General features: G+C 45.0%; 1 long non-coding RNA gene across 1 annotated transcript in view; it reads left to right on the plus strand.

The window, feature by feature from the left end:
* The window catches only part of LOC137384095 (uncharacterized), a 65144-nt gene extending 56476 nt beyond the window's left edge, over positions 1-8668 (plus strand). The window contains exon 3 of the long non-coding RNA XR_010977524.1: positions 8364-8668. This is a non-coding gene — a long non-coding RNA (uncharacterized lncRNA). The remainder of the gene's footprint in view (positions 1-8363) is intronic.
* The last annotated feature ends 18581 nt before the right edge of the window (positions 8669-27249 follow it).

Below are 27249 nucleotides of genomic sequence, written 5' to 3' on the forward strand. Positions count from 1 at the left end.
TTTTGATTTGCATAAAGTGGTTACTCCTAGTTCTGGTATGCAGTGGGTGAATATCTTTTACATTGATGAACAATACACCTTCCACCCACCTTGTAATGATATCTTAAGGTGACATTCCCACAGTCTTTTTAAATGCAACATTTGGGAATACAAGCAGAAGACAGCATGTTTCTGTTATGCACATTATTGATTTCTCACAATAATCTGTGCATGAATATGGAACACATATAGATCACTGTGTTTTACAGTAGAAAAAAATGCTGTGGTCTATATTTACAAAAATTAAACAGTTTAGACCTGCTTAAATAGCTTCGAGCATATATATATCATAGAAAGAGAGAGAAAAAGGAAAGAACTTGCATTAATTTGGCACCTTATATGACCTCAGGATGTTGATGTCCCAAAGCACTTCATAGTCAATGAATTATTTTTGAACGGTAGTAATTTTCGTAAAGTGGGGAATTGCAGCAGCCAATACAGCACACAGCAAGATTCCACAAAGAGTAATGTGACAAATGCCAGGTAATCTGTTTCAGTGATGTTGGTTAAGGTACAAATATTAGCCAGCACAAGGGAGAACATCCCTGCTCTTCTTTCCACAAAGATGTGGGATATTTATAAGCCCACTGAGAGGGAAGACGGGGTCTCATTTGGAAGAGAAAAATGTAAGCAAAGATTTGCTGATTGGAATTTGTAATGCTAAGTATGGCTGCAAAAGTGTATGCTTAGATTAAAATGATCCATCCATGTAAAAAGCAGGCTTCCAAAGGTACAGGTAGGGAAACATTTTTGGTATTTAAGAAAGGCAGTTTTACAAAGAAGACTGAAACGACAGGCTGAGAGGTGCATTTAGCAGGACACAATATGGCGGATATCAATGAGGCCAACATCATTTCTGTAGCACTATGAATTCTCATAAAGGGTCCACACCTGAAACACTAATCTGTCCTTTCTCTTTCTGGTGCTGATGGACCTCCTGGCGGTGATTTTCCCCAGATTCTTTAGATGAAAAAGAGCGTCTGGTGTGGCCAAGGTGAGGTCTTAAGCTGAAATGTTGGTTCAGCCCACATTAAGCCCAAGTCGGCGTCTTGATGGAGGAATTGAAGCCAACCCTTGGAAAGGCTGGCCGGAGGATCATTAAGCAGCTGATTACGACTTAAATTGTCTGCTCGCATTCGTTAAGGAGTCTGCACAGCATTTTTAGTGAATAGCACTTGAACTAACAACCTCTCCTAATAGTGACTCACTGACTGGGTGTAAGTTAGTTGTTATTGGCGATTTCAAGTACTGCTTAAAGGTATATCACCTTTCACTGTCTGCTGGAGGTCTGAAGAGGACTTTTGAAACACAGTGAGAGACTTTCTGGAGCACTTTGTCAGGACGTCCTTGAGACTCTGTCAACATTTATTCTGGAAATTCTCTGAGGACATCGCTTCAAAAATAAGTGCTGTGCTATTCTATCTTATTGGACACCTTGTAAAAGTCACGAGGAGAAAGGGGGTGCTTTGTCATCGGATTCTTACTAGTGGTCCCACAGCAGGAGGAATGGGAGGAGAAGATAAGGCCAGGCAGAACAGCATCAGCTGCTGCAGGAGAGAGGGACAGGAGGGATGGTAGACGAGGGTGTGTGGGTGTGAGGAGGACTCCACCAGCAACCCCCCCCCCCCCACCCCCCTCCACCTCCCCCAGCTCTGGGTACAGGACATTCCTCCTTCTCCAGGCCTCATCCACCAGGATGCCCAGTGCTGTATTCGAGAATCTTGGTGCTCTCTCACTCTGTCCCTGAGCCATCCTGAAATGTGTCACCGTGTGTCAGTCAGAGTGCTGCGTATCTTCAGTGGAAGTGGGTGAGTGGAGCTGACATACACTGCTCCATGGAAATTGTGAGTGCTAAACTTGCAGGTGTTTGTTTATCACCTTCATGCAAGTTCAATTATGGTCATCAACAATGAAACTGAAATTGCGTGCTAAAACCAGGCGTGCCTTATTAGCACAGCACACATTTCGCGCCTGTTTTATCCTTGCACCAAAATAACGAATGTCTTTAGGGCACTTACTATTTTTATTTCAGATTGCCAACATTTGCAGCTTCTTTTTGTTGTTGCTGTCGAACAGCTTCAAAAATGTATTCAAGACTAGATCTGACCTTTTGCATTTGCTATCAATACACTCAATTGGTTCAAGCTTATGCATCTGACTCATTTGGATTTCCTAGCCAGCAGGCATTGATTCCCTGCTCCTGCCTTCTTATGTCATGTTTACTATGAGTGGACGTTGGATTCTGTGGAATCCCCACACAAACCCAATGTTCATTTTGCTGGCAGCAGTGGAAAAACCACCTTGTTTAGACTACTGGCTGTTTTTGGAGCCAGTGGGTAGAGGAAAAAGTAATGGCCTCCTATAACTGGCTCACATCCTGTGCAATGCTTCATCCCCACAGCAGCTGTGTGGAGAACATGTTTGAAATATAAGAGTCAGAAATCAGGAAATATTGCAAAGTTAAGCACACACTGACCATGATTTTCCATCCATTAAGTCTAATGGACAAAAGGCACAGGCTGTTTTGTGAAATGTGCCCCAGGCATTTGTTAGGAGCCTGTCAGAAACTGAATTATTGGGCTGGATGTTATGGGCCCCCGTGAGAGGGGCTCTGAGGTGGGGGGACCCATAGAATTGCAACAGGAGGTGGGGGGGGGGGTGGGGAGTGGAGGGTGGCAGGGAGGGCCCATCGCCTCCCCATTGTAATGCAATTTTGTCAGGGGCGATGGGCCCTTGAGGGCCTTCCTGTCCAGAAGCCAATTGAGGCCCTTAAGTGGCCTATTAATGGCCATTTAAGGGCCTCTTCCTGCTGTCGCTGGGAGTTAACCAGCGGCAGAGGGACATATGCCATGCGAGGAGGTTTGCCTGTAAAATGAGGCGACCTCCCTGCAGGCGTGTTGGGGGTGGCCCTCCTCTGTGGCTCAGAGGGCCCCCGCTGAGGAAACCTGCACTTCCCTGAACCACCCCCCTCCCCCTGCACTAGGCACACACCCTTCCCCCTCTCATCATCGGGGCCTGCTGCTTCTGGCCCCAGCGACCCCGCCTCACTCACCTTGGATCTGGGCTCCAGCACTGGGGCCTGGGTCCAGTGGCCGCCACTTCCAGTGGCACTGTCGATACTGCTGAGCTGCCGGCCCTGTGATTGGTCAGCAGCTCCTGGAGGTAGGGTTCCTACCTTTAAAGGGACGAGGATCCTGGTGCCGATCTGTTAGTTATCCAGCGCCGTAGGATCACTCTGGGGTCGGGGGGGGGGGGTGTGACCATAGCTGGCTCAGGCCAGATTCCCCCCACCTTTTCAGCCCAGCGCCAGAAGTCACGTTGTGGACACCAAACTATCTTTTTTTTAAATTGTAATATTGTATTTCTTTTTTTAAAATCCTCAGTAACGCTAAAACATTTTCAAGGGCAATTAGGGATGAGCAATAAATGTTGGTCTTGCCAGCCACATCCTAAGAATGAATTTAAAAATATTGATAATAGCACTTTCACAAGCTAATTGTTTTTCTCTTCTGAAGGGTATGGTGAAAGTTTACTTCCAAATAACACCTCCATGTGGTTATTTTCCATTTACAAGCCTAGATGATGCATCTTATTTGATTGTTAAGGGGGATATCATAGCTGAGCCTAATCCTGTCCATACATGTCCTTTCACATAGCCATGCTTTTTTGTAGAAGTCATTGATAACAATCAGGAGCATGCACCTGGCTGCTAACTTGGAAGCTTCCGAGTCTGAATTACTCATTTCATCATCATTATCATCATTATCATTAATGACAACAACGAGTTCACACAGCTTTTAACATGAGAAAGAATGCATAAGAGAGCAGAGTCAAAGGAACACAGAGTTATGGAGGGTATTGTAAGGCTGGAGGAGGTTACAGAGATAGGCAGTGGTGAGGCCATCAAAAGATGTAAACATGATGAGAATTTTAAATTGGACACATTGGGAGATCAATGTAGGTCAGCAAAGACAGGAGTAATAGGTGAAGCGGGTTAGTATACAAGCAGCAGAATTTTGGATGAGATAAGCTACGGAGATGGGGTGATGACAGTGGGGATTTGAAAGGTAACTTTCAGTATCTGTGGAAAGGGAACCATTTACATTGTTAGTTTGCATAAGGCTAGGAAGGACAATTGGGTGGTCAACAGTTTAGTAGGAATGGGACCAAGGGAGTAGGATGTAGGACTCACAAATAAGATCAGCACAGAGAGGACATGAGGGAAAATGGAAAAGATGCTAGAGAAAGATGCAGGTTCAGTGCCAGGGCAGCAAAAAACTTGGGAAAAGTTAAGTTGCTGGACAAGGGGAAGGAGGGAGGCAGTTCAAACAGATGGTCTCAATTTTAGTGACAAAGATGTCCATGAGCTCCTAACACTTGTTGAAAATGATAGTAGAGAGAGCAGAGGAGAAGGGTTTAAGGAATTAGTTGGTGGTGGAGAAAAGAAGTTGGGGATTATCTTTGTGCTTCTGGAGTAGTGGACAATTTCAACAGAGAAGAGTAAGGTCTAATATTGCTTGATGTTATCGAGGCAGAACTGGAGATGGATGGCTAAACCAGTTGTGTGCCAGATGTGCTCAAGTATGTGCCTCTTGTACCTGAGGGACTGACAATGGGGGCCATACTGGGGCAATAATTGGAATGGAAAGGAGTAAAGGTTTGACTGGGGAAAAAACATTAAAGGTGGAGGTGAGGGAGTGGTTGAGCAGGTCAACAGCTGCAGAAGTATTGTGATGACTGGAGTGCCAAAGGCAAAGCAGTTGGCAATTAGAAGTGGTGTTGTGAGTGACTTGGAGAGAACTTTTCCAGGGGAGGATGCAGAAGGAAGTGATCTTGGAAATGGGTAGGCAGATGTGATTGATGAGGGATACAAGGAAGTTGTTGGAAATGGTCTTAATCAATGATTATAGTTAGCATTGCCATTACAAACTGGATCACTTTTAACTCGATGCCCCTACATTCTTGTGTGGACAAACTAAGTTGGGAGAAATTTCCAGTAAATCAGGTGAACACATTAAACTGCTTTAAAAAATCCACAGAAAGATTAATCTCCGATGTGGTAAGATGTGCAAAATAATATATCGGGAATGCCTTTTAACATCATTGGCACTGCGTGTGGCTGCTTCTCTCCAGCACTGCTGATAGAAAAAGTGGTTTCTGTGCTAAAGTATGCCAATAGCTTCTTCATTTGTTTATTTTAAAAAATGAGAAAAAAGAGAGACTTTCCTTTATGTAGGGATACAGGACATTCCAAATTGTTTTAAAGCCAATGAAATACTTCTGAAGTGTAGTTACTGTTCTAATGTGGGAAGCACACAGCCAATTTGTGCAAAGCAAGCTACCACAAACAGCAATGTGATAAATGACCAGTTAATCTGTCTTTTCAGTGATGTTGATTGAGGAATAAACATTGGCCAGGAAACCAGCAATAACTCCCTGCTCTTCTTTGAAATAATACTACAAAATCTGTTGCGTGCACCAGAGAAGGCAGATGGGGCCTTGGTTTAACATAACCATTTGAAAGGCAGCACCTCTGACAATGCAGCACTCACACAGTACTGCACTGGAGCGTCAGCCTAGATTTTTATGCTCACATCTCTGAAGTGGGATTTGAACCCACAACCTTCTGACCCAGCAGTGAGAGTTGTACTAACTGAGCCACAGCTGACACACGTAGGCACTAAAATTACCTGAAACATAATGTATCACATCTGGTTGAGTTTTCTTGTTATTTTTTACATATTTATTCTCAGGATGTTGAATAACTGCCAAGGCCAGCATTTACTGTCCATCCCTAGTTGTCTTGAGATTTGATACAACTGACTGGCTTGCTAGGTAGGACATTTCTGGTTGGTGTGGGAGTGTCACTTTTTTTTCCAAAAATATACCTTATTCATATAATTTGTAAAAGTACATTACATAACAGTTCAAATTTATATTGCATGAAGTGCAATACAGTTCAGTTTCTTTCAATATATTTGGCTGGATTTTGTTCTCCTCCTGATGTCAGGCTTGTTTAGGGGTGGGGGGTAGGGACGGAAGATCGGAGCAGCAATGGTCCACCAGGAACCCGATGCCAGGATTGCCGAGGCTGATCGTCCTGGCGGCGGGGAAGCTCTGTGGCGGGCCTTCCGCCGCTCTGCGATGGGACCCAACTTTACATATTTAAATTAGCTGTTTGCATTATAATTAAAATCTAATCCATAACAATCTGACCTGCAATTTCGGATCTTCAGCGTGATGGGTGGCACTCACAGGCCATCACATTCCTGTCTAGGGAAAGCTGTTGCCACCGAGGTGGGGAAGGGGGCAACTCTGAGTTTGTAGTGCAGTGGGTGGGGGAAGGGGTCAACTTTGCATTAGTAGTGTAGTTGTGGGGGGGAAACAGGGAAAATGTGTATTTTTGGTGTAGGTGGGGTGGGGCAACTCTACGGTTTCTTCACAGGGCTGGCAGCCCTTTAAAAGTGGCACCAGCACCTGTGCAGAAACAGCTGACGCCATTCACGGCTTCGATGAGGCCGCCCCCGCCACATGACTGGGGGTGGGGCAGCTGCCCTGCATATGATAATGAGCTACTGGGATCAAGATCGTGGCAGCGTGGCGACCTGCGGCCCATGTGTGCCGGCCACCATTTTAAATCCAGCCCTCTATGTGCCTCTCTGAGGTGCCTCCCTACACTTTTAATTCCATGTTATATTTACAATATACATTTACATTTCATGTCAAACATTCTCTGGAGCATACAGCCTGAGAGGTTTAACATGGGCTCGAGCCCCTTCGTAAACTCTGGCAGGAGGGTCTTACGCAGGGGCTTTTCCCCATTGAGCCTTTGCAGCAGCTGCCCCAAGCTTTAGTGCATGGTCCTGAACCTTGGAATGTGCCAGTCTGCAACACTCAGTTGTGGGGAGCTCTTTGCAGTGGAAGATCTGCACGTTTTGGGCAGACCAAAGTGCATCTTTCGCCAAGTTGATAGTCCTCCAGCAGCAGTTGATGGCATTACTGTCACATATAGATCAGGCCAGATAAGGATGCAGGCTTACTTCCCTAAAGGTCATTAGTGGACCAGTTGGGTTTTAATGACAATCGAAAGGCTTTATGGTCACATTTACTGATACCAGTTCTTTATTTCTACATCATTTAAAAAAAAACTGAATACAAATTCTCAAAGAGCCATGGTTTATTGAGAGTACTATAGACCTGTTAGAGTACATCATGGATGGTTGAACTATTTCAACGCGTGGAATTCAGCATGCAGGTCTAATTATGTGAAACAGTGAGAATGAATATTAATGAGGTGTGCTCTAAAACCTCCGGTCATTGCTCACACGCCATCACAGGCGCCATTCTTTTGATGCAGGAGTCCCTCCAGTAACTACTGATGGTGATTGCATTCTCCTGGGCTTTGCACAGATGAAAACACTTTCGGTTCTGTTTGTAGTGACACTTAGGCTTCATTCAGAATTCACAGCTGTTTCAAATCAAAAGTGCACAATTAAATTATAAAATTCATATGGTTCGATGTTAGATTTGAGTTGAAATTCTGATCTAACAATGAAAATCTGTGACCAGCTGAATCAGGGAGGTATGAAATCTGTTTTGGGGATCTTCAGTTTTCACTGATCTCCCATTTTTCCAGACCTATCAGGGGTATGGAGCTGAATTTTCCCAAGCCTGCAAGAAGCGGGTTAGGAGGCAGGACCAGAAGCAAAATTGGAAAATAGCCAGATCAGCTACCCAACGCGTTCCCACCTCCAAGCGATCGGAGGTGAGGTCACTGAAGCATCGGCTAATGGGCCAATTGGGGGAAAGTTGCTTCCCAACGGTGGCTGGGCCCCCCACTCAGGCTGGAGCCCGACAGGTAACTGGAGGCAGCCTCTCAGCAGCAGGCCAGGGGCCCATCAATGTAGTTAGTGAAAACATAAAAGGAACAAAAACGTTGTTGCTGGACGCTGGCCTTAATGGCCGGCTGTGTGAAAACCAGCAGCTCAAGTACTCCACTGACAGCAGTATAAAACCAATTTGAGTGTACGAGTTGGCTTGAATGCATTCACTCCCTTAATATTTTCATGCTTTGCTTTTTATCACAAGAGCTTACAGAATTGACTAATTCCTGGTTCCTAGTACACTGTCTGGTCCGTGCTAAGTTAACCAATTAATGCTGGGAGTTCCAAAATTGGGCTTAGCAGCTCTGGACTGAGGAGGAACAGGTAGGTCAGATTGTCTGCTTCTGATTGCTCTGTGAAAATGCTGCATTAAGTATATTTGTGTGGATGTTAGGAGAGAACAGGGTCAGGTTCAGCTGTTATGATCTTCTCCCCTTACAGCTCAAGCATGATCAAACAGCTCCAACACTCATTATATGAGAAGAAAGGTCATCTCGAGTATTGTATTGCTGCCACTGACGGAACCAAAGCAAGAGCCAGCAAGAGGAGGGGTAAAGGAGAACACTCGAGTAAAGAAAGGCTGAGCTAATAAAGTCAAATTTGTTGCTTCATAATAAGGATGTAAATAGGGCTTCTGCCAATTCTAGTGACCTTTGATGATAAAAGCATTACAACCCTCTACTAAAGTCAATATTTGTATAGTGCATGTGTCATTTCTGGTAAGAGGTGGGAATAAATAACAATAAAACTGAATTTCCTGTGAGTTGATTTTAGACCAGGTGTTAATTAAGAGCTCAAACCTTAAATAAGACCTCAAACCTGGCACCAAACTCATTGGTCTACAGGACCGCAGTGTTTCCTGCCCTCCTGTATACGTCAAAAACTTGGACACTATACAGCAGACATCTCAAAGCCCTGGAGAGATATCATCAGCGGTGCCTCTGCAAGATCCTGTAAATTCAGTGGCAGGACAGACGTTCCAATATATCTCCATTTATTTGTGGGAATCTCTTGTCCGAGACCACCCAAAATGGAGAAGAAGCATCCACGATGGTGCCAGCCAGTTTGAACAGCATTGACATGCCCAGGCAGTGACCAAGTGCAAACAGCGGAAGGAGCATTTGGAAATTTGAGCTTCCCATTCACTCGCCTCATCAAACACCACCTGCCCCACCTGTGGCAGAGTGTGCGGATCCAGAATTGGACTATTCAGTCACCTAAGGACCCACAACCCTGGAGTGGAAGAAAGTCACCCTCGTTCCCAAGGGACTGCCCAAGAAAAAGAAGAGGTGTTAATTTGCAGTTCTATCTATTACTTACTCCTTTACTTGATAATTTTCTCTGTCAGTTTTCTCCCCCGCCACCCCTCCATGAATACAACTCCACAGGCTCAAAGACTTCACGCAAGGGATTCTTACACATCAGAAGAAATTCTGGGGGAAAACCACTGGTTTCAGTTAGTCTCCTGCTTGTCCGCTAGGCCTCATTCACACATTGCCATCCACCTCCTGCCCAGAATAGTTGAGGTGGTTGTGCTAGGGGCGGGAGCAGAAGTCTGGGCCAAAGGAGGCCTGAATTTTCCTTGTGGGGCCTGGAGAATACTCCCCCCACAAATTGCTCTGCCTCTCCCTCTTTCCTTCCTACATAGACCTCTTCCTTAAAACCTACCTCTTTGGCCAAGTTTTTGTGTCAGCCCTCCCAATACCTTCTTTGTCTCAGCTAAGAGGAAGCTAGACAAGTACCTGAAGGAGTAAGGTTTATAAGGATATGTTGATAGGGCTTGATGAAGTGGAGTGGGAGGAGGCTCATGTGGTACATAAACATCGACATGGACCAGTTGGGTCAAATGGCCTCTTTCTGTGCTATAAATGCTGTGTAATTCTTTGTCTGATTATGCTTCTGCAAACTGCCTTGGAACATTTCTCTACATTAAAAATGCTGCATAAATGCAAATCATTTCATATTTGAATTATACAAAATTACTTATTGATGAGGAAGTGAGGAAGTGGAATGGATGTGCTTGATGAGTGCACATCGTTGGCACACACATTTTCAGTGGGCAGAAGCTTGTTTGTAAGAGTAGCTTGTGTCTATTCCATTGAACAGAGCTATTTATTAACCTTATAGTACTGAGTAAACAGGAACATTCTCGAGTTAATAAAGGGACACTGACACTGGCACTTTACTGGGTAAGTATACACACAATAATGTTTATAACCCTCTATTATTGGACTTCTGCAGCTCTTTCACTGCTTTTTGATAAGGAAGCAATTACATCTGCTATGTAGAATAATGGCGCCATGGGAGTGATTACAAGGCAGTAATCTAACTGAAGAGGTTCAGGTGGCATCATACATCCTCTCGAGTGCAAAGCTCAAGTACTTATAACTATCATTTGAATTCCAGGACAGGATTACTGCTTTTTGTCACATAAATTATTCATTATTATTTTCCTCTGAAGACTGGACAGACAACCTACTCACAAGACATTTCCAATGTTGCCCTATAAATAGTTTCTGGTATGTGTTCAAGAGCAACCTAGGGTGGCAATGCCTCTGATATTCCATTCCCCCTTGATGGGAAGTGATACTCAGTACCTCCCAGCATTGGTGCGGCTGAGATGAACAAATCTAGGGACATTTCCAATCTGTGCTCAAAATGGCTGTGAAGTGGTCAGGGCATCTGCCACGCCTGCCTAAAGTTACAGTGAAAAGCCCAAACTATTTTCACATTCTGGCCTCATTTAAATTTAGCCGCCAAGCTGCAGGTTGGGCCTTTTGGGGAATTGGGGGGCTCCAATCCTGGGTAGGTGGGAGAACAGGCTGACAAAAAAAATGCTCCTTCCAGTTCCTGCAGTAGTCCCTTTAAGGATTGCTGTTTATGTTACTCAGTGCCTGGTACAACTGGACTTAGTGTGCATGACTCACACTCTCCCCGCTTGTACATGAAAACTGTAATCACAGTCATACACCACTGGTATTAGATCCTAATTTGCATACTTAAGCAGCACTCCAACTGTTTCGGGTGAGAGTGCTGGGCACCTAGTTAAAGGCCTGAAAATTGTATCAAGCAACACAGGAAAGGAAAGTCAACCGTTTGCCTCGGCTGCCGAGGTCTAAATCTACCTCAGAGAATAGAAATCAAAGAATTCTTTCTGCAAAAGAAGGAGTCCTGACTATAACAGTCCTGTATAAAATTAAACTGGTGAGTGCAATGCAGTTCAGAACAAGTGAAAGTCAATGAGGCAGATTTTCAACTTGCCACCTGGGTGTAAAACTGGCATTGTGAGTCATGCTGCCCATTACAGAAGCTGCCAATTTTTATTTCCATAGATTTGAATGGAAAGAAAAATCAGACTGTTTCTTTCACGGGGAGTCTATACATAATACTTGTTATATTTGCCTGGCTACTCTAACAACACAAAAGTCTCCATAATTTAGTACAATTGTCATTCTCACTCAGACAGACCGGAGTGTGAAATGCAATGGGAAAAAGATTATACGCTTTTGAAGTTGTGGGGGGCAAATTGTTGGAAGAGTATGTGGAAATAAACAGCACACTTGTTCCCATCCTATATCTGGCCTGCAAGTGTCTGAAGTTGACACTATCGCAGTTGTAGAGGTGTGAGGATAGATTTTCTCCGTTGTTGCCTCAGAAGAGATAGCTGCACAAGCCCAATGAATCCAGTAGGTAAACCTCAGGACATCCTGTGGCAGTACCTTGGGGACAGAGACCTGATGTAGGGGGTCTCTGCTCTTCCTTCTTTTATGGAACACTGATTTCCTGTGCACAGGATGAAGAGGTGAAAAACCCCAGCATTTTATTCCCTGCACTCACTGACATTATCATGCAAATGGGCAGAAGAAATTTGCCCAAAAATAACAATCTCAATGAAAACTAATAGTCTGCAGAATTGAGAAAGTGGCCTTGAATTGAAATTACACAACCACATCCCACCCCCATACCAGGTGGGAGAGGGTCAGATGGATGGGGTTAAAAATGTAAAATTGGGGAATGTGTCCTCAACTCGCTATCTTAATGCCCGTTGCTGTTTTTTTGACTGCGGGTAGCGTGACGTGTCAATGGCCCATTCACGAGAGGTGGCACACTTCAATGATATATTTAAATCAATCTCCCACAGTGCAAAGGGAGCCTGATTTAAATTGAACAGTTGCCGTCAGGGCATCCAAGGGCCTGAGCAACCCGGCTGCAAAATGGAGGCGGAAGCTGCCGGCTTCAGAAGGTATGTGCTTTTTACAGCGCTCCTTATAGACCAAGAAGAGGAGTACTGCCCCCAGCCCTTCAAGGAAGCCTTCTGCCTCCCCTCTGTCGATCGCGGTTTCACTCTCCCCCTTGCCACGCTCGATGACCTGACCATACAGCTCCCAATATACAGCTCCATCCCACCCAACTGCTGTGGACTGTCCACAAGGGACACTGGCTGTGGCCTTTTCCTGCTGGTTTCCCCACCTGGCAGCCACCCAGCCTGTCAATTTGGCTGGATGCCAGGCAGGAAACAGAACGGGAAAAAAATTACAATGAGCCCCAGCTGTTAAATCTGGCAGGCCCTCCATGGCCCTAGCCTCGTGCTCCTTCCACCCTCCTCACCTCCCCGTAAATATCAGCCAAAGTGTCTCAATGTTCAGTTACGACCTAGATACAGTATAACAAATCAAGCTCTCTCCTAATGCTTCCCATTCCTATTCAATGCTAATGTCAACTTACGTAGCCCGCAATTCCAGTGAATTGAAACTACACCTTCCATGCAAAGTATGTGCGATGTAGCACGTCTGGAGGAAACAATGAACCCTTTCACCACCAGTATGTACACTGGGCTAGTATGGGTTATCCCTGCACTTCATGATCTCTCTGAAATGGACAAAAAAAAACATGCTGACAGACCATATGATTCAGGATAAAAACTACTAGGATTTTTAATAAAGTGACAGAAATAATACTGAAGAAAAATGGATCAATCAGCAGAGCTCGTACAGTAACAGAATACGTCATTTCTCAAACATTTATTCACATTTCCAAAGCAGTAAAAGTCCCATTAATTCTCTTTGTCATTTCAACCACACATCCTTGATGAAATGCATTTGCCTCAACATTTACATCAACATTTACAAGAAACAGAGTCCCTCATTAGCATTATGGTTGATATACCATATGTGAGTGTGGTGAGAGAGTGTGGGAAAATGGCGCACTGACACGGAACACAAAAGTCCGAGTGTATCAGGCCTGTGTCCTCAGTACCTTGCTCTACGGCAGCGAGGCCTGGACAACGTATGCCAGCCAAGAGCGACGTCTCAATTCATTCCATCTTCGCTGCCTTCGGAGAATACTTGGCATCAGGTGGCAGGACTATATCTCCAACACAGAAGTCCTTGAAGCGGCCAACATCCCCAGCTTATACACACTACTGAGTCAACGGCGCTTGAGATGGCTTGGCCATGTGAGCCGCATGGAAGATGGCAGGATCCCCAAAGACACATTGTACAGCGAGCTCGCCACTGGTATCAGACCCACCGGCCGTCCATGTCTCCGTTATAAAGACGTCTGCAAACGCGACATGAAATCGTGTGACATTGATCACAAGTCGTGGGAGTCAGTTGCCAGCATTCGCCAGAGCTGGCGGGCAGCCATAAAGACAGGGCTATATTGTGGCGAGTCGAAGAGACTTAGTAGTTGGCAGGAAAAAAGACAGAGGCGCAAGGGGAGAGCCAACTGTGCAACAGCCCCAACAAACAAATTTCTCTGCAGCACCTGTGGAAGAGCCTGTTACTCCAGAATTGGCCTTTATAGCCACTCCAGGCGCTGCTTCACAAACCACTGACCACCTCCAGGCGCGTATCCATTGTCTCTCGAGATAAGGAGGCCCAAAAGAACCAGAACAGTGAAAGAGAGAGTGATTAACACGGATTCCAGTTAGAGCACTATTTCACTTTCCCCTTTGATCTAGGCTGTGACGAAAGGAAGATAAAATTGCATCTTTACAATTTATTAAATCTGTCAATCAAAATAGAAGTCAAAGCCTAAATGACTACATGTAGCAGAAGATGTTAATTCTGACAACTTCATGGTTCTCCTGCATTCCCCTTGTGGGGCTCAAAGGTTTAGGGTGCCTAACTTGAGAAGGTATGATTTAAATATCCTTTCGCTTAAAATTTGCAAGGAGCTACTAATTTAAAGTTTTAAAAGTCATTTTTAAATTTGGAGAGATTTCGTCTTGTCCCATGAGACCTCAGACCAGTTACAGTCACAGGGCTGATCTCAGTCTAGGCACTTGGTGCTGCGAACGTAGCCTTTGCTTGAAACGTGAGGACCGAAAATCAATGAGTTCTGATGAAAGATCATCAGCCTGAAACATGAACTCTATTTCTCTCTCCATAGATGCTGCCAGACCTGCTGAGTATTTCCAGCATTTTCTGTTTTTGATTCAGTTTTTGCTTTTGTATGGCCCGTATCATATTGGAGCTGGCTTCAATCTCTGAATACAATAAGAATTTGATACTAATTCATAAATAATACCACCTGTTGTGTTTTTGAGCTTTATTTCTGACTTTTACATTTGAGATTTTTTTGCAGACCATTCGATAAAGTGTAAACTGTTGTTGTATCATGATGGGACAACACAATGTGCAAATATTCTTCAGTGCTACATATTGTGGATCTGGCACTGAAGCAAATGAAGGGTTTATTCCAGCACTGACTGAGATGATCCAACCCCCCTATAGAATTAGAATTAGAACATTACAGCGCAGTACAGGCCCTTCGGCCCTCGATGTTGCGCCGACCTGTGAAACCATCTGACCTACACTATTCCATTTTCATCCATATGTCTATCCAATGACCACTTAAATGCCCTTAAAGTTGGCGAGTCTACTACTGTTGCAGGCAGGGCGTTCCACGCCCCTACTACTCTCTGCGTAAAGAAACTACCTCTGACATCTGTCCTATATCTTTCACCCCTCAACTTAAAGCTATGTCCCCTCGTGTTTGCCATCATCATCCGAGGAAAAAGACTCTCACTATCCACCCTATCTAACCCTCTGATTATCTTGTATGTCTCTATTAAGTCACCTCTCCTCCTCCTTCTCTCTAATGAAAACAACCCCAAGTCCCTCAGCCTTTCCTCGTAAGACCTTCCCTCCATACCAGGCAACATCCTAGTAAATCTCCTCTGCACCCTTTCCAAAGCTTCCACATCCTTCCTATAATGCGGTGACCAGAACTGCACGCAATACTCCAGGTGCGGCCTCACCAGAGTTTTGTACAGCTGCATCATGACCTCGTGGCTCCGAAACCCGATCCCCCTACTAATAAAAGCTAACACACCATATGCCTTCTTAACAGCCCTATTAACCTGGGTAGCAACTTTCAGGGATTTATGTACCTGGACAGCAAGATCTCTCTGCTCATCTACACTACCAAGAATCTTCCCATTAGCCCAGTACTCTGCATTGCTGTTACTCCTTCCAAAGTGAATCACCTCACACTTCTCCGCATTAAACTCCATTTGCCATCTCTCAGCCCAGCTCTGCAGCCTATCTATGTCCCTCTGTACCCTACAACACCCTTCGACACTATCCACAACTCCACCGACCTTCGTGTCATCCGCAAATTTACTAACCCACCCTTCTACACCCTCATCCAGGTCATTTATAAAAATGACAAACAGCAGTGGCCCCAAAACAGAACCTTGCGGTACACCACTAGTAACTAAACTCCAGGATGAACATTTGCCATCAACCACCACCCTCTGTCTTCTTTCAGCTAGCCAATTTCTGATCCAAAGCTCTAAATCACCTTCAACCCCATACTTCCGTATTTTCTGCAATAGCCTACCGTGGGGAACCTTATCAAATGCCTTACTGAAATCCATATACACCACATCCACTGCTTTACCCTCATCCACCTGTTTGGTCACCTTCTCGAAAAACTCAATAAGGTTTGTGAGGCACGACCTACCTTTCACAAAACCGTGCTGACTATCGCAAATGAACTTATTCTTTTCAAGATGATTATAAATCCTATCTCTTATAACCTTTTCCAACATTTTACCCACAACCGAAGTAAGGCTCACAGGTCTATAATTACCAGGGCTGTCTCTACTCCCCTTCTTGAACAAGGGGACAACATTTGCTATCCTCCAGTCCTCCGGCACTACTCCTGTCGACAATGACGACATAAAGATCAACAACAACGGCTCTGCAATCTCCTCCCTGGCTTCCCAGAGAATCCTAGGATAAATCCCATCTGGCCCAGGGGACTTATCTATTTTCACTCTTTCCAAAATTGCTAACACCTCCTCCTTGTGAATCTCAATCCCATCTAGCCTAGTAGGCTGTATCTCAGTAATCTCCTCGACAACATTTTCTTTCTCTACTGTAAATACTGACGAAAAATATTCATTTAACGCTTCCCCTATCTCCTCTGATTCCGCACACAACTTCCCACTACTATCCTTGATTGGCCCTGTTCTACCTCTTATCATTCTTTTATTCCTGATATACCTATAGAAAGCCTTTGGGTTTTCTTTGATCCTATCCGCCAATGACTTCTCGTGTCCTCTCCTTGCTCTTCTTAGCCCTCCCTTTAGATCCTTCCTGGCTAGCTTGTAACTCTCAAGCGCCCTAACTGAGCCTTCACGTCTCATCCTAACATAAGCCGCCCTCTTCCTCTTGACAAGCGCTTCAACTTCTTGAGTAAACCACGGCTCCCTCGCTCGACAACTTCCTCCCTGCCTGACAGGTACATACTTATCAAGGACACGCATTAGCTGCTCCTTGAATAAGCTCCACATTTCGTTTGTGCCCATCCCCTGCAGTTTCCTTCCCCATCCTACACATCCTAAATCTTGCCTAATCGCGTCATAATTTCCTTTCCCCCAGCTATAATTCTTGCCCTGCGGTATATACCTGTCCCTGCCCATCGCTAAGGTAAACCTAACCGAATTGTGATCACTATCGCCAAAGTGCTCACCTACATCTAAATCGAACACCTGGCCGGGTTCATTACCCAGTACCAAATCCAATGTGGCATCGCCCCTGGTTGGCCTGTCCACATACTGTGTCAGAAAACCCTCCTGCACACACTGGACAAAAACCGACCCATCTAAAGTACTCGAACTATAGTATTTCCAGTCAATATTTGGAAAGTTAAAGTCCCCCATAACCACTACCCTGTTACTCTCGCTCCTGTCGAGAATCATCTTCGCTATCCTTTCCTCTACATCTCTGGAACTATTCGGAGGTCTATAGAAAACTCCCAACAGGGTGACCTCTCCTCTCCTGTTTCTAACCTCGGCCCATACTACCTCAGTAGACGAGTCCTCAAACGTCCTTTCTGCCGCTGTAATACTTTCCTTGATTAACAATGCCACACCCCCCCCTCTTTTACCCTCTTCTCTGTTCTTACTGAAACATCTAAATCCCGGAACCTGCAACATCCATTCCTGCCCCTGCTCTACCCATGTCTCTGAAATGGCCACAACATCAGGATCCCAGGTACCAACCCATGCTGCAAGCTCACCCACCTTATTCCGGATGCTCCTGGCGTTGAAGTAGACACACTTTAAACCAAGTTCTTGCTTGCCAGTGCCCTCTTGCGTCCCTGTAACCTTATCCCCTACCTCACTACTCTCAACAGCCTGTACACTGGAACTACAATTTAGGTTCCCATTCCCCTGCTGATTTAGTTTAAACCCCCCCGAAGAGCACTAACAAATCTCCCCCCCAGCAGTGAAAGTGAACTAGCAAATGCATAATGTTAGTGGGCACACCATTTTAAAAAGAGACAATTCACTTCTCTTTATGAGGACATCTTCATCTTCTTGTAGTGAAGTTACTCCAATAGCAACAGAGAGCTGATAGTGATGGACCTTTATCTTTTAAAAGCAGTAACCTTAAACATTTAAATCCTTACTGTCTTCTATGTGACAATTACTCAATTTTCCAATGTCACCAATTCCACTGTGCCCAGCAGACCACATTGTAATATTTGTTTCTGTACTGTTTTACAACTGAACATGTTAAAAAAAAGCCCTGCAATTCTGCAACTGTGTCTAAGGGAGGGAGAGAGAGAGATCAGAAATAAAGCAGAGCTCAGTAAGTTGAATGCTATTAGTCAACACAGATAAGAAATATTAGTGACCCAAATATCAGGTATTAGTATTTTTTGGAAAAGTACTTCGTATTTTTGTGGCTGCACTGATAGCAGTCTTCTGACAAATTGAGCAATGTATTTTGTAAACTATGCAAAATGCATATGTAAAATTGAAAATTAATTTCCATAAAGAAGACCAGGACTAGTGCACTTGCTTCCTAACAAGAGACATCGTGGGGTAGAAATTCATATGCGCTGCATCCGTTTTTCAGCCAGGCATCCAAGACAGATGCTTAATACAGGTGTTAGGCCCTTTGAATATGTAAGTTAGAGGCCTACAACCTGTTAAATGACCCCTTTGACAAATTTGTCATTGCTCAGGAGTCTTCAGCTGACCCAGCAGCTACCAAGGTAAGTTTATTTCCCCAAAAAACATCTGGACACTTGCAATGCCTGCTTTAGGCATCCGCCTGGGATGCCTGCCTGAAAAGCATGAGCTAATACTGTGTAAGCTACAGTATGGCACTGAAATGTAGGCTCACACCATTGTGAAACGAAGGAATACATAAAAATGAGCAGGGTTGGACGTGGCATATGACGTTTCCCTGTTCCACAACAAGTAAAATCTTCCCCATCTCTCTCCACAGTGCACTGTGATTCCTGCTGGCAGTTCAGTGAGCACTGGCCACCTTATGATATGTCATCAAGAAACCATTCTTCAGGTCTGAGGTTAGATAGTGAATGTTAGCAGATAAGCTCCATCTTGTCCTGACATACACACACTTTCAAGCAGGCACTACTGGATCATTATCTGGATTGAGTACCCTGGATGATTTTCCCTCTTTCCGTTCTAGGGCCATTGAGGATAATTTTACCACTCTTAACTGCTGCCTCAGATAGGACCTTTTGCCCTACATAAACCTTAGCACTGCAGTAGGTAGTGCATTGCCTCCAAAGCCATTAGCGACCTCACAGTAACAGAACGCAATGTGCCTCATTGATGTTGACATCCTTAATATGAGAACAAGAAATAATGCCAATTCACAGGATGGGGTATCCTTTATTTGTGACTGTTTGTTTGCCCTCAGGCAGGCTTAGACAAGGCACAGAAACTTAAAGCAGGCTGAAACCATCTCCTCTTAGCCAGCTTGAAATGATCAGAAATACAGGAGCCAAGTAAGAGCCACAAAACCACATTTTGTAATCATTGATCAGAATATAGGATTGAAATCTTGGAAATTATGTCTGTTTTACATCCATCCCAAGTATTCTAGGCTCTGCTGAACAAAATAGAACTGTGCAGGAATTACTGTGAAGAGGTTTGGTTCAGGAACTCAGATGGATTGCCAGCTTTCATTTCCAGATGGTAAAAACATGCTGATAAGGAGAACTTTGTTAGGAAAGAGTGATAACTTGTTTATCACTGAACACTATTGGGAATTTTATTCTGGCTATATAGCCACATCATGTCCTCAGAACCAATTTACTATTTTCAGGGCATTAGCTGCAATTCCAACAGGATTCAAACATTGAGACTATGTGCAGAATTTTCCCCATTAGGTAGAGCTGGGTTTCGGTGCATGTGGGAAATTAAATCCCCTGAAAGTGACATTGAGTCTGGATCCCGACATCATTCCACCCTCTTGCGGTTTTCCCCTCGCCGGGTTCTGAGTCCAGCGGGGAACCCCCTTGGGTCTGACAGGAAAGCAATTGAGCCAATTAAAAAGACAAATAATAGCCTTTTAACCATGAATTCCTTCTTTCCCAACAGCACATGGGTTCCACACTGTGTCTGCACTTCACCAGGGTCTCCAAGGCGAGTGCGCAGCAGATAGAGCTTCTTCAGTGAAACTGACAAGCTGGGAAGGCTTTGATCAGTTAACCTGAAGAGCTTCAGCCATGACCAGGTGAGAGGCTGCTGTTCAAAGTACTTCTTCTCTCAGAAAGTGCATTTATTGCTCGACAGATGATTGCCAACTTCTTGGAAGGTACTTCATCTGCTGAGCACTTCACTCAACTTCAGCTGTACTTCCCTGCTGCCAGCCTTCACACACGGGAGCAGCTTATGTAGCTCCACATTGTACCTCTGCTGAGGGGCAATGCAGAAGCCACACCACCACCAACAGCTCCAGCAACAGTAGTAGCTGCCTCCTCCTCAGCTGCATGCCTCTCCTCAGGGCAGATGGGATGGAAACTGAGATCCAGCTGGAAGAGGGTGAGACCCCCAACACAGGAAAAGGATCAGCTCTCTCAACATGTCTGAGCACCAGTGCCTCAGTCGGTGGTGGAGGGAGTGAATGTTTGTGGATGGAGTGCCAATCAAGAGGGCTGCTTTGTCCTGGATGGTGTCGAGCTTCTTGAGTGTGGTTGGAGCTGCACCCATCTAGGCAAGTGGAGAGTATTCCATCACACTCCTGACTTGTACCTTGTAGATGGTGGACAGGCTTTGGGGAGTCAGGAGGTGAGTTACTCGCCACAGGATTCCTAGCCTCTGACCTGCTCTTGTAGCCATGGTATTTATATGGATACTTCAGTTCAGTTTCTAGTCAATGGTAACCCCTAGGATGTTGATAGTAGGGGATTCAGCGATGGTAATGCCATTGAATGTCAAGGGGAGATGGTTAGGTTTTCTCTTGTTGGAGATGGTCATTGCCTGGCACTTGTGTGGCACAAATGTTACTTGCCACTTATCAGCCCAAGCCTGGATATTGTCCAGGTCTTGCTGCATTTCTACACGGACTGCATCAGTATTTGAGGAGTCGCGAATGGTGCTGAACATTGTGCAATCATCAGTGAACATCCCCACTTCTGACCTATGATTGAAGGAAGGTCATTGATGAAACAGCTGAAGATGGTTGGGCCTAGGACACTACCCTGAGGAACTCCTGCAGTGATGTCCTTGGGCTGAGATGATTGACCTCCAACAACCACAGCCATTTTCCTTTGTGCTAGATATGACTCGAACCAGCAGAGAGTTTCCCCCCGATTCCCATTGACTCTAGTTTTGCTAGGTCTCCTTGGTGCCATACTCGGTCAAATGCTGCCTTTAAGTCAAGGACAGTCACTCTCACCTCACCTCTTGAGTTCAGCTCTTTTGTCCATGTTTGAACCAAGACTGTAATGAGGTCAGGTGCTGAGTGGCCCTGTCGGAACCTAAACTGGGTATCACTGAGCAGGTTATTGCTAAGCAAGTGCTGCTTGATGGCACTGTTGATGACACCTTCCATCACTTTGCTGATGATTGAGAGTAGACTGATGGGGCGGTAATTGGCCGAGTTGGACTTGTCCTGCTTTTTGTGTACAGGACATACCTGGGCAATTTTCCACATTGCCGGGTAGATGCCAGTGTTGTAGCTGTACTGGAACAGCTTGGCTAGGGGCACGGCAAGTTCTGGAGCACAGTCGTTTCTTGATATCACGCGGAGTGAATCGAATTTGAATGACCAGATAATCTGTTTAGTGATGTTGGTTGAGGGATAAATATTGGTCAGGTCCCAACAGCTGCCCTGCTCATTAAGCACTAATTTTGTAAAGGAAACCCTCAACATGCATTAACATATTCGAGAGGCCTAACGCCTGTTATGGGCAACCGTCCCACTGCTAGATTGGTATCCTGTTTTATGCCTATATCTGATAAAGCTCATATTTCAGCATTCAGCTGAGCCATACAGATAAAATGGTTCCAGATTTGATTATTTGTCTCTGCTGCATTGACTGATCTCAGTCGAGCGGCAGTAGTGATTCTACAATTGGCTTCAGTTCCCCGGAAAAATTTATCCAGGTTCCTGCTCTAGGTTTTTTGTGGATAACAGATGAGCCCAGGATTGGGTTCAGCTGTAAAGCTTTCCAAGTTTGAATAGCTTGCCAGTATTACTGTTGACGCTTACATCTGAAGGATGGCCATTCGGCAAGGTACCAGATGTGACTGGTGCCTATGGAACCAGAACGTGGTATACAGCCAATGCCTTCAAAAAGTAGGGAAGCAAACTGACAGAATGTCCCACATGGTTTTGATAACATGTAGTTGTGCTAGGGATGCCAAAAGTTTTGTGAACTGAGCCAGTTCATGGAATACCCAGGAATATCCTGCACCATAAAACCACAATGATTATGTGCACTGCAGCAGATCCTCTCTCTACTAACTTTTACAATTTAATTGGCAGTTTTTAACAAAAAAACATAAACTATTAAAATTTTTTAAAGTTTGGTTCATACTTGGAGTGTTGTAGGGATATTGTCGCAAACTAACAACATAATCATGTTCTCTATTTTGATAAATGTTGTGGAGTGTTTTTTGAGACTCTTTACTGTGGCCCGCAGTATCAGTTTAATACAGAACTCTAATGTTTTTACAAAAATGATTATTTTGAGTTGGTGGAACAGGTAATTCAGCTTACTTCAGTTGTAATCGATTACTGGAAACTTCCATGAATCAACTATGTGTTCATGTGTGCATAGGAAATCAGCTTCTGCTTTAGCAATGTCTGAATGAAAGTGGCAGACAGATATTCAGGAGGTACTGTGGCCTTTTAGGGGTCATATACATTGGACTCAGTGAGGGATAATTTTGCCTGAATGAGATATTGAATAAATGAAGTATTTTAAAACTACACCTAAATTTTCCTAATGGCTCTGTGGTTAAGTGTCCTACTCAATGTGGAATATAGTCAAACAGATGGGGAAGGATTTCCTATTAAATTATGGGTCTATAATGAGTTGCCTGGTCTCAGTGCAGCATTTGGGGTGTTACTAGGGAGGGGAAAAAATCAGCCAGATTTTCTGCTCCCATTATTGCCCAATGATCCCTGCTGAAAGGGCATGTGTGCAGATGCCCGATGAGGACAGCTGCAATTATGGTTCATGGTCGGATAGTCCACCAATAAAGTCTGGGCACTTGGGTAAGGCACCAGAGAGCTGCCAATGCCCAGAGAACAACATTACCACAGACTGAGTCAGCAAATTCAGAAAAAAGATTGGAAAAACAAATTATGCTCAACAGTTTTAGCACTATTGGAGCATTAATGAAATAGTTTTGGCATTTGTTGATGCATTGTAAGCTTTATTTCACCACTGTAAAAGTCTGACAATGAATGAACATCATTGGCATTGGAGAATTACAGGCTGGAATTTTACACCCCCCACTGGGAGCGGGCTCGGAGGCGGGGAGAGGGGGAGCGTAAAATCGAGTGGGAGACGGAGAGGGAGTGCAATTCCCGTCGCCTACCTGCCTCCACTGCTATTTTACCAGCAGCAGGGGAGGTGACAAATGGCCTGCCTGCCCCGAACCATTTGAGGGCCTTAAGCAGCCAATTAATTGCCACTTAAGGACCTCTTCCTGCAGCCACTTGTATTTTATCAGCAGCAGATGGGCACTTTAGCCCCTGAGGAGGCCGCCCAGTAAAACCTGGGAGTGGGGGCTCCTTCTGATCCAGCACCCTGTGCCCCTTGCAGGGCTCCCCCAGCAGCATGGGCCAACCCCCCCCTCTACTAAATCTAACCCCCTGCCTTAAACTCTGACACACACCCCAATCACCGGGGCCCAGCCAATTGTCCCTGGCGAGACCCAAACCCCATTTGCTTTATTGAAGGGCAACGTCATTGAAAATAAAACATTGATAAAAATTGATTAAAACCCTAATTAACTAATTAATAAGTAGAGTAACTAAACCAGAGGGGGAGATTACTGTATTTAGTTAGCATTTAATATTTATAGTAGAAATCTAGCACTAGGGACCATATAGTTAATTGTAACATAATTTAGTAAGGATTTCATAAGTATTTATTTATTTTAAATCAATTTATTAATTAGTGCTAGAAATGTCAGTTAGAGGGGTAAAGTGCTTCACCTGTGAGATGTGGGAGGTCCGTGACGCTTCCAACGTTCCGGACGACTACATCTGCAGGAAGTGTACCCAGTTGCAGTTTCTCACAGACCGTATGGATCGGTTGGAGCAGCAACTGGATGCACTTAGGAGCATACAGGTGGTGGAAAGCATCATAGACAGGAGTTTTAGAGACGTGGTTACACCCAAGGTGCAGGCAGATAGATGGGTGACCGCTAGAAGGAGCAGGCAGTCATTGCAGGTATCCCCTGTGGCTATCCCCCTCTCTAACAAGTATACCGTTTTGGATACTGTTGGGGGGCTGGCCTATCAGGGGAAAATAACAGCAGCAGCCAGAACAGTGGCACCACGGCTGGCACTGTTGTTCAGCAGGGAGGGACAAAGCGCAGAAGAGCAATAGTTATAGGGGTCTCTATAGTCAGGGGCACAGATAGGCGCTTCTGTGGATGTGAAAGAGACTCCAGGATGGTATGTTGCCTCCCTGGTGCCAGGGTCAAGGATGTCTCTGAACGACAGGGGGAATTCTGAAGGGGGAGGGTGAACAGCCAGAGGTTGTGGTACACATCGGTACCAACGACATAGGCAGGAAGAGTGATGAGGTCCTGCAGGGGGAGCTTATGGAATTAGGTAGTAAGTTAAAAGACAGGACCTCTAGGGTTGTAATCTCGGTATTACTCCCTGTGCCACGTGCCAGTGAGGCTAGAAATAGGAAGATAGTGCAGCTAAACAAGTGGCTGAACAGCTGGTGTAGGAGGGAGGGTTTCAGATATCTGGATCATTGGGATCTCTTCAGGGACAGGTGGGACCTGTACAAGAAGGACGGGTTGCATCTAAACTGGAGGGGCACAAATATCCTGGCTGCGAGGTTTGCTTGCGTCACTCGGGAGGGTTTAAACTCGTGTGGCAGGGGGTTGGGAACCAGAGCAGTAGCACAGCAGGTGAAATAAATGAGGGGAAACAAGTAAATAAGGCCAGTAAGACTAAGAGGAAGAGCAGGCAGGGAGATGTTGCTGAGCACAGCAGGACTGGTGGTGTAAAGTGCATTTGTTTCAATGCGAGAAGTATAACAGGTAAGGCAGATGAACTTAGAGCTTGGATTAGTACTTGGAATTATGATGTTGTTGCTATTACAGAGACTTGGTTGAGGGAAGGGCAGGATTGGCAGCTAAATGTTCTGGAATTTAGAAGCTTCAGGCGGTATAGAGGGGGATGTAAAAGGGGTGGTGGATTTGCATTGCTGGTTAAGGAGAATGTCACAGCTGTACTGCAGGAGGACACCTCCGAGGGGTCATGCAGCGAGGCAATATGGGTGGAGCTCAGGAATAGGAAGGGTGCAGTCACAATGTTGGGGGTTTTCTACAGGCCTCCCAACAGCCAGCGGGAGGTAGAGGAGCAGATATGTAGACAGATTTTGGAAAGATGTAAAGGTAACAGGGTTGTAGTGGTGGGTGATTTTAACTTCCCCTATATTGACTGGGGCTCACTTAGTGCTAGGGGCTTGGATGGGGCAGAATTTGTAAGGAGCATCCAGGAGGGTTTCTTGAAACAATATGTAGATAGTCCAACTAGGGATGGGGCCGTACTGGACCTGGTATTGGGGAATGAGCCCAGCCAGGTGGTCGAAGTTTCAGTAGGGGAGCATTTTGGGAGCAGTGACCATAATTCAACAAGTTTTAAGGTACTTGTGGATAAGGATAAGAGTAGTCCTCGGGTGAAGGTGCTAAATTGGGGGAAGGCTAATTATAACAATATTAGGCAGGAACTGAAGAATTTAGATTGGGGGCAGCTGTTTGAGGGTAAATCAACATCTGACATGTGGGAGTCTTTCAAACGTCAGTTGATTAGAATCCAGGACCAGCATATTCCTGTGAGGATGAAGGATAAGTTTGGCAAGTTTCGGGAACCTTGGATAATGTGGGATATTGTGAGCCTAGTCAAAAAAAAAGGAAACATTCGTAAGGGCTGGAAGGCTGGGAACAAACGAAACCCTTGAGGAATATAAAGACAGTAGGAAGGAACTTAAGCAAGGAGTCAGGAGGGCTAAAAGGGGTCATGAAAAGTCATTGGCAAACAGGATTAAGGAAAATCCGAAGGCTTTTTATATGTATATAAAGAGCAAGAGGGTAACCAGGGAAAGGGTTGGCCCACTCAAGGACAGAGGAGGGAATCTATGTGTGGAGCCAGAGGAAATGGGCGAGGTACTAAATGAGTTCTTTGCATCAGTATTCACCAAAGAGAATGATTTGGTGGATGATGAGTCTAGGGAAGGGTGTGTAGATTGTCTCGGTCATGTCGTTATCAAAAAGGAGGAGGTGTTGAGCATCTTGCAAAGCATTAAGGTAGATATGTCTCCAGGGCCTGATGGGATCTATCCCAGAATACTGAGGGAGGCAAGGGAAGAAATTGTTGGGGCCTTGACAGAAATCTTTGTATCTCATTGGCTACAGGTGAGGTCCCAGAGGACTGGAGAATAGCCAATGTTGTTCCTTTGTTTAAGAAGGGTAGCAAGGATAATCCAGGAAATTATAGGCCGGTGAGCCTTACGTCAGTGGTAGGGAAATTATTAGAGAGGATTCTTCGGGACAGGATTTACTCCCATTTGGAAACAAACGAACTTATTAGCGAGAGGCAGCATGGTTTTGTGAAGGGGAGGTCGTGTCTCACTAACTTGATTGAGTTTTTTGAGGAAGTGACAAAGATGATTGATGAAGGAAGGGCAGTGGATGTTGTCTATATGGACTTCAGTAAAGCCTTTGACAAGGTCCCTCATGGCAGACTGGTACAAAAGGTGAAGTCACACGGGATCAGAGGTGAGCTGGCAGGATGGATACAGAACTGGCTTGGTCATAGAAGACAGAGGGTAGCAGTGGAAGGGTGCTTTTCTGAATGGAGGGCTGTGACTAGTGGTGTTCCGCAGGGATCAGTGCTGGGACCTTTGCTGTTTGTAGTATATATAAATGATTTGGAGGAAAATGTAGCTGGTCTGATTATTAAGTTTGCGGACGTCACAAAGGTTGGTGGAGTTGCGGATAGTGATGAGGATTGTCAGAGGATACAGCAGGATATAGATCGGTTGGAGACTTGGGCGGAGAAATGGCAGCTGGAGTTTATTCCGGACAAATGTGAGGTAATGCATTTTGGAAGGTCCAATGCAGGTGGGAAGTATACAGTAAATGGCAGAACCGTTAGGAGTATTGACAGGCAGAGAGATCTGGGCGTACAGGTCCACAGGTCACTGAAAGTGGCAATGCAGGTGGATAAGGTAGTCAAGAAGGCATACGGCATGCTTGCCTTCATCGGTCGGGGGATAGAGTATAAAAATTGGCAAGTCATGCTGCAGCTGTACAGAACCTTAGTTAGGCCACACTTAGAATATT

The sequence above is a fragment of the Heterodontus francisci genome, chromosome 25 (assembly GCF_036365525.1).
Source record: "Heterodontus francisci isolate sHetFra1 chromosome 25, sHetFra1.hap1, whole genome shotgun sequence".
Lineage (NCBI taxonomy): Eukaryota > Metazoa > Chordata > Chondrichthyes > Heterodontiformes > Heterodontidae > Heterodontus > Heterodontus francisci.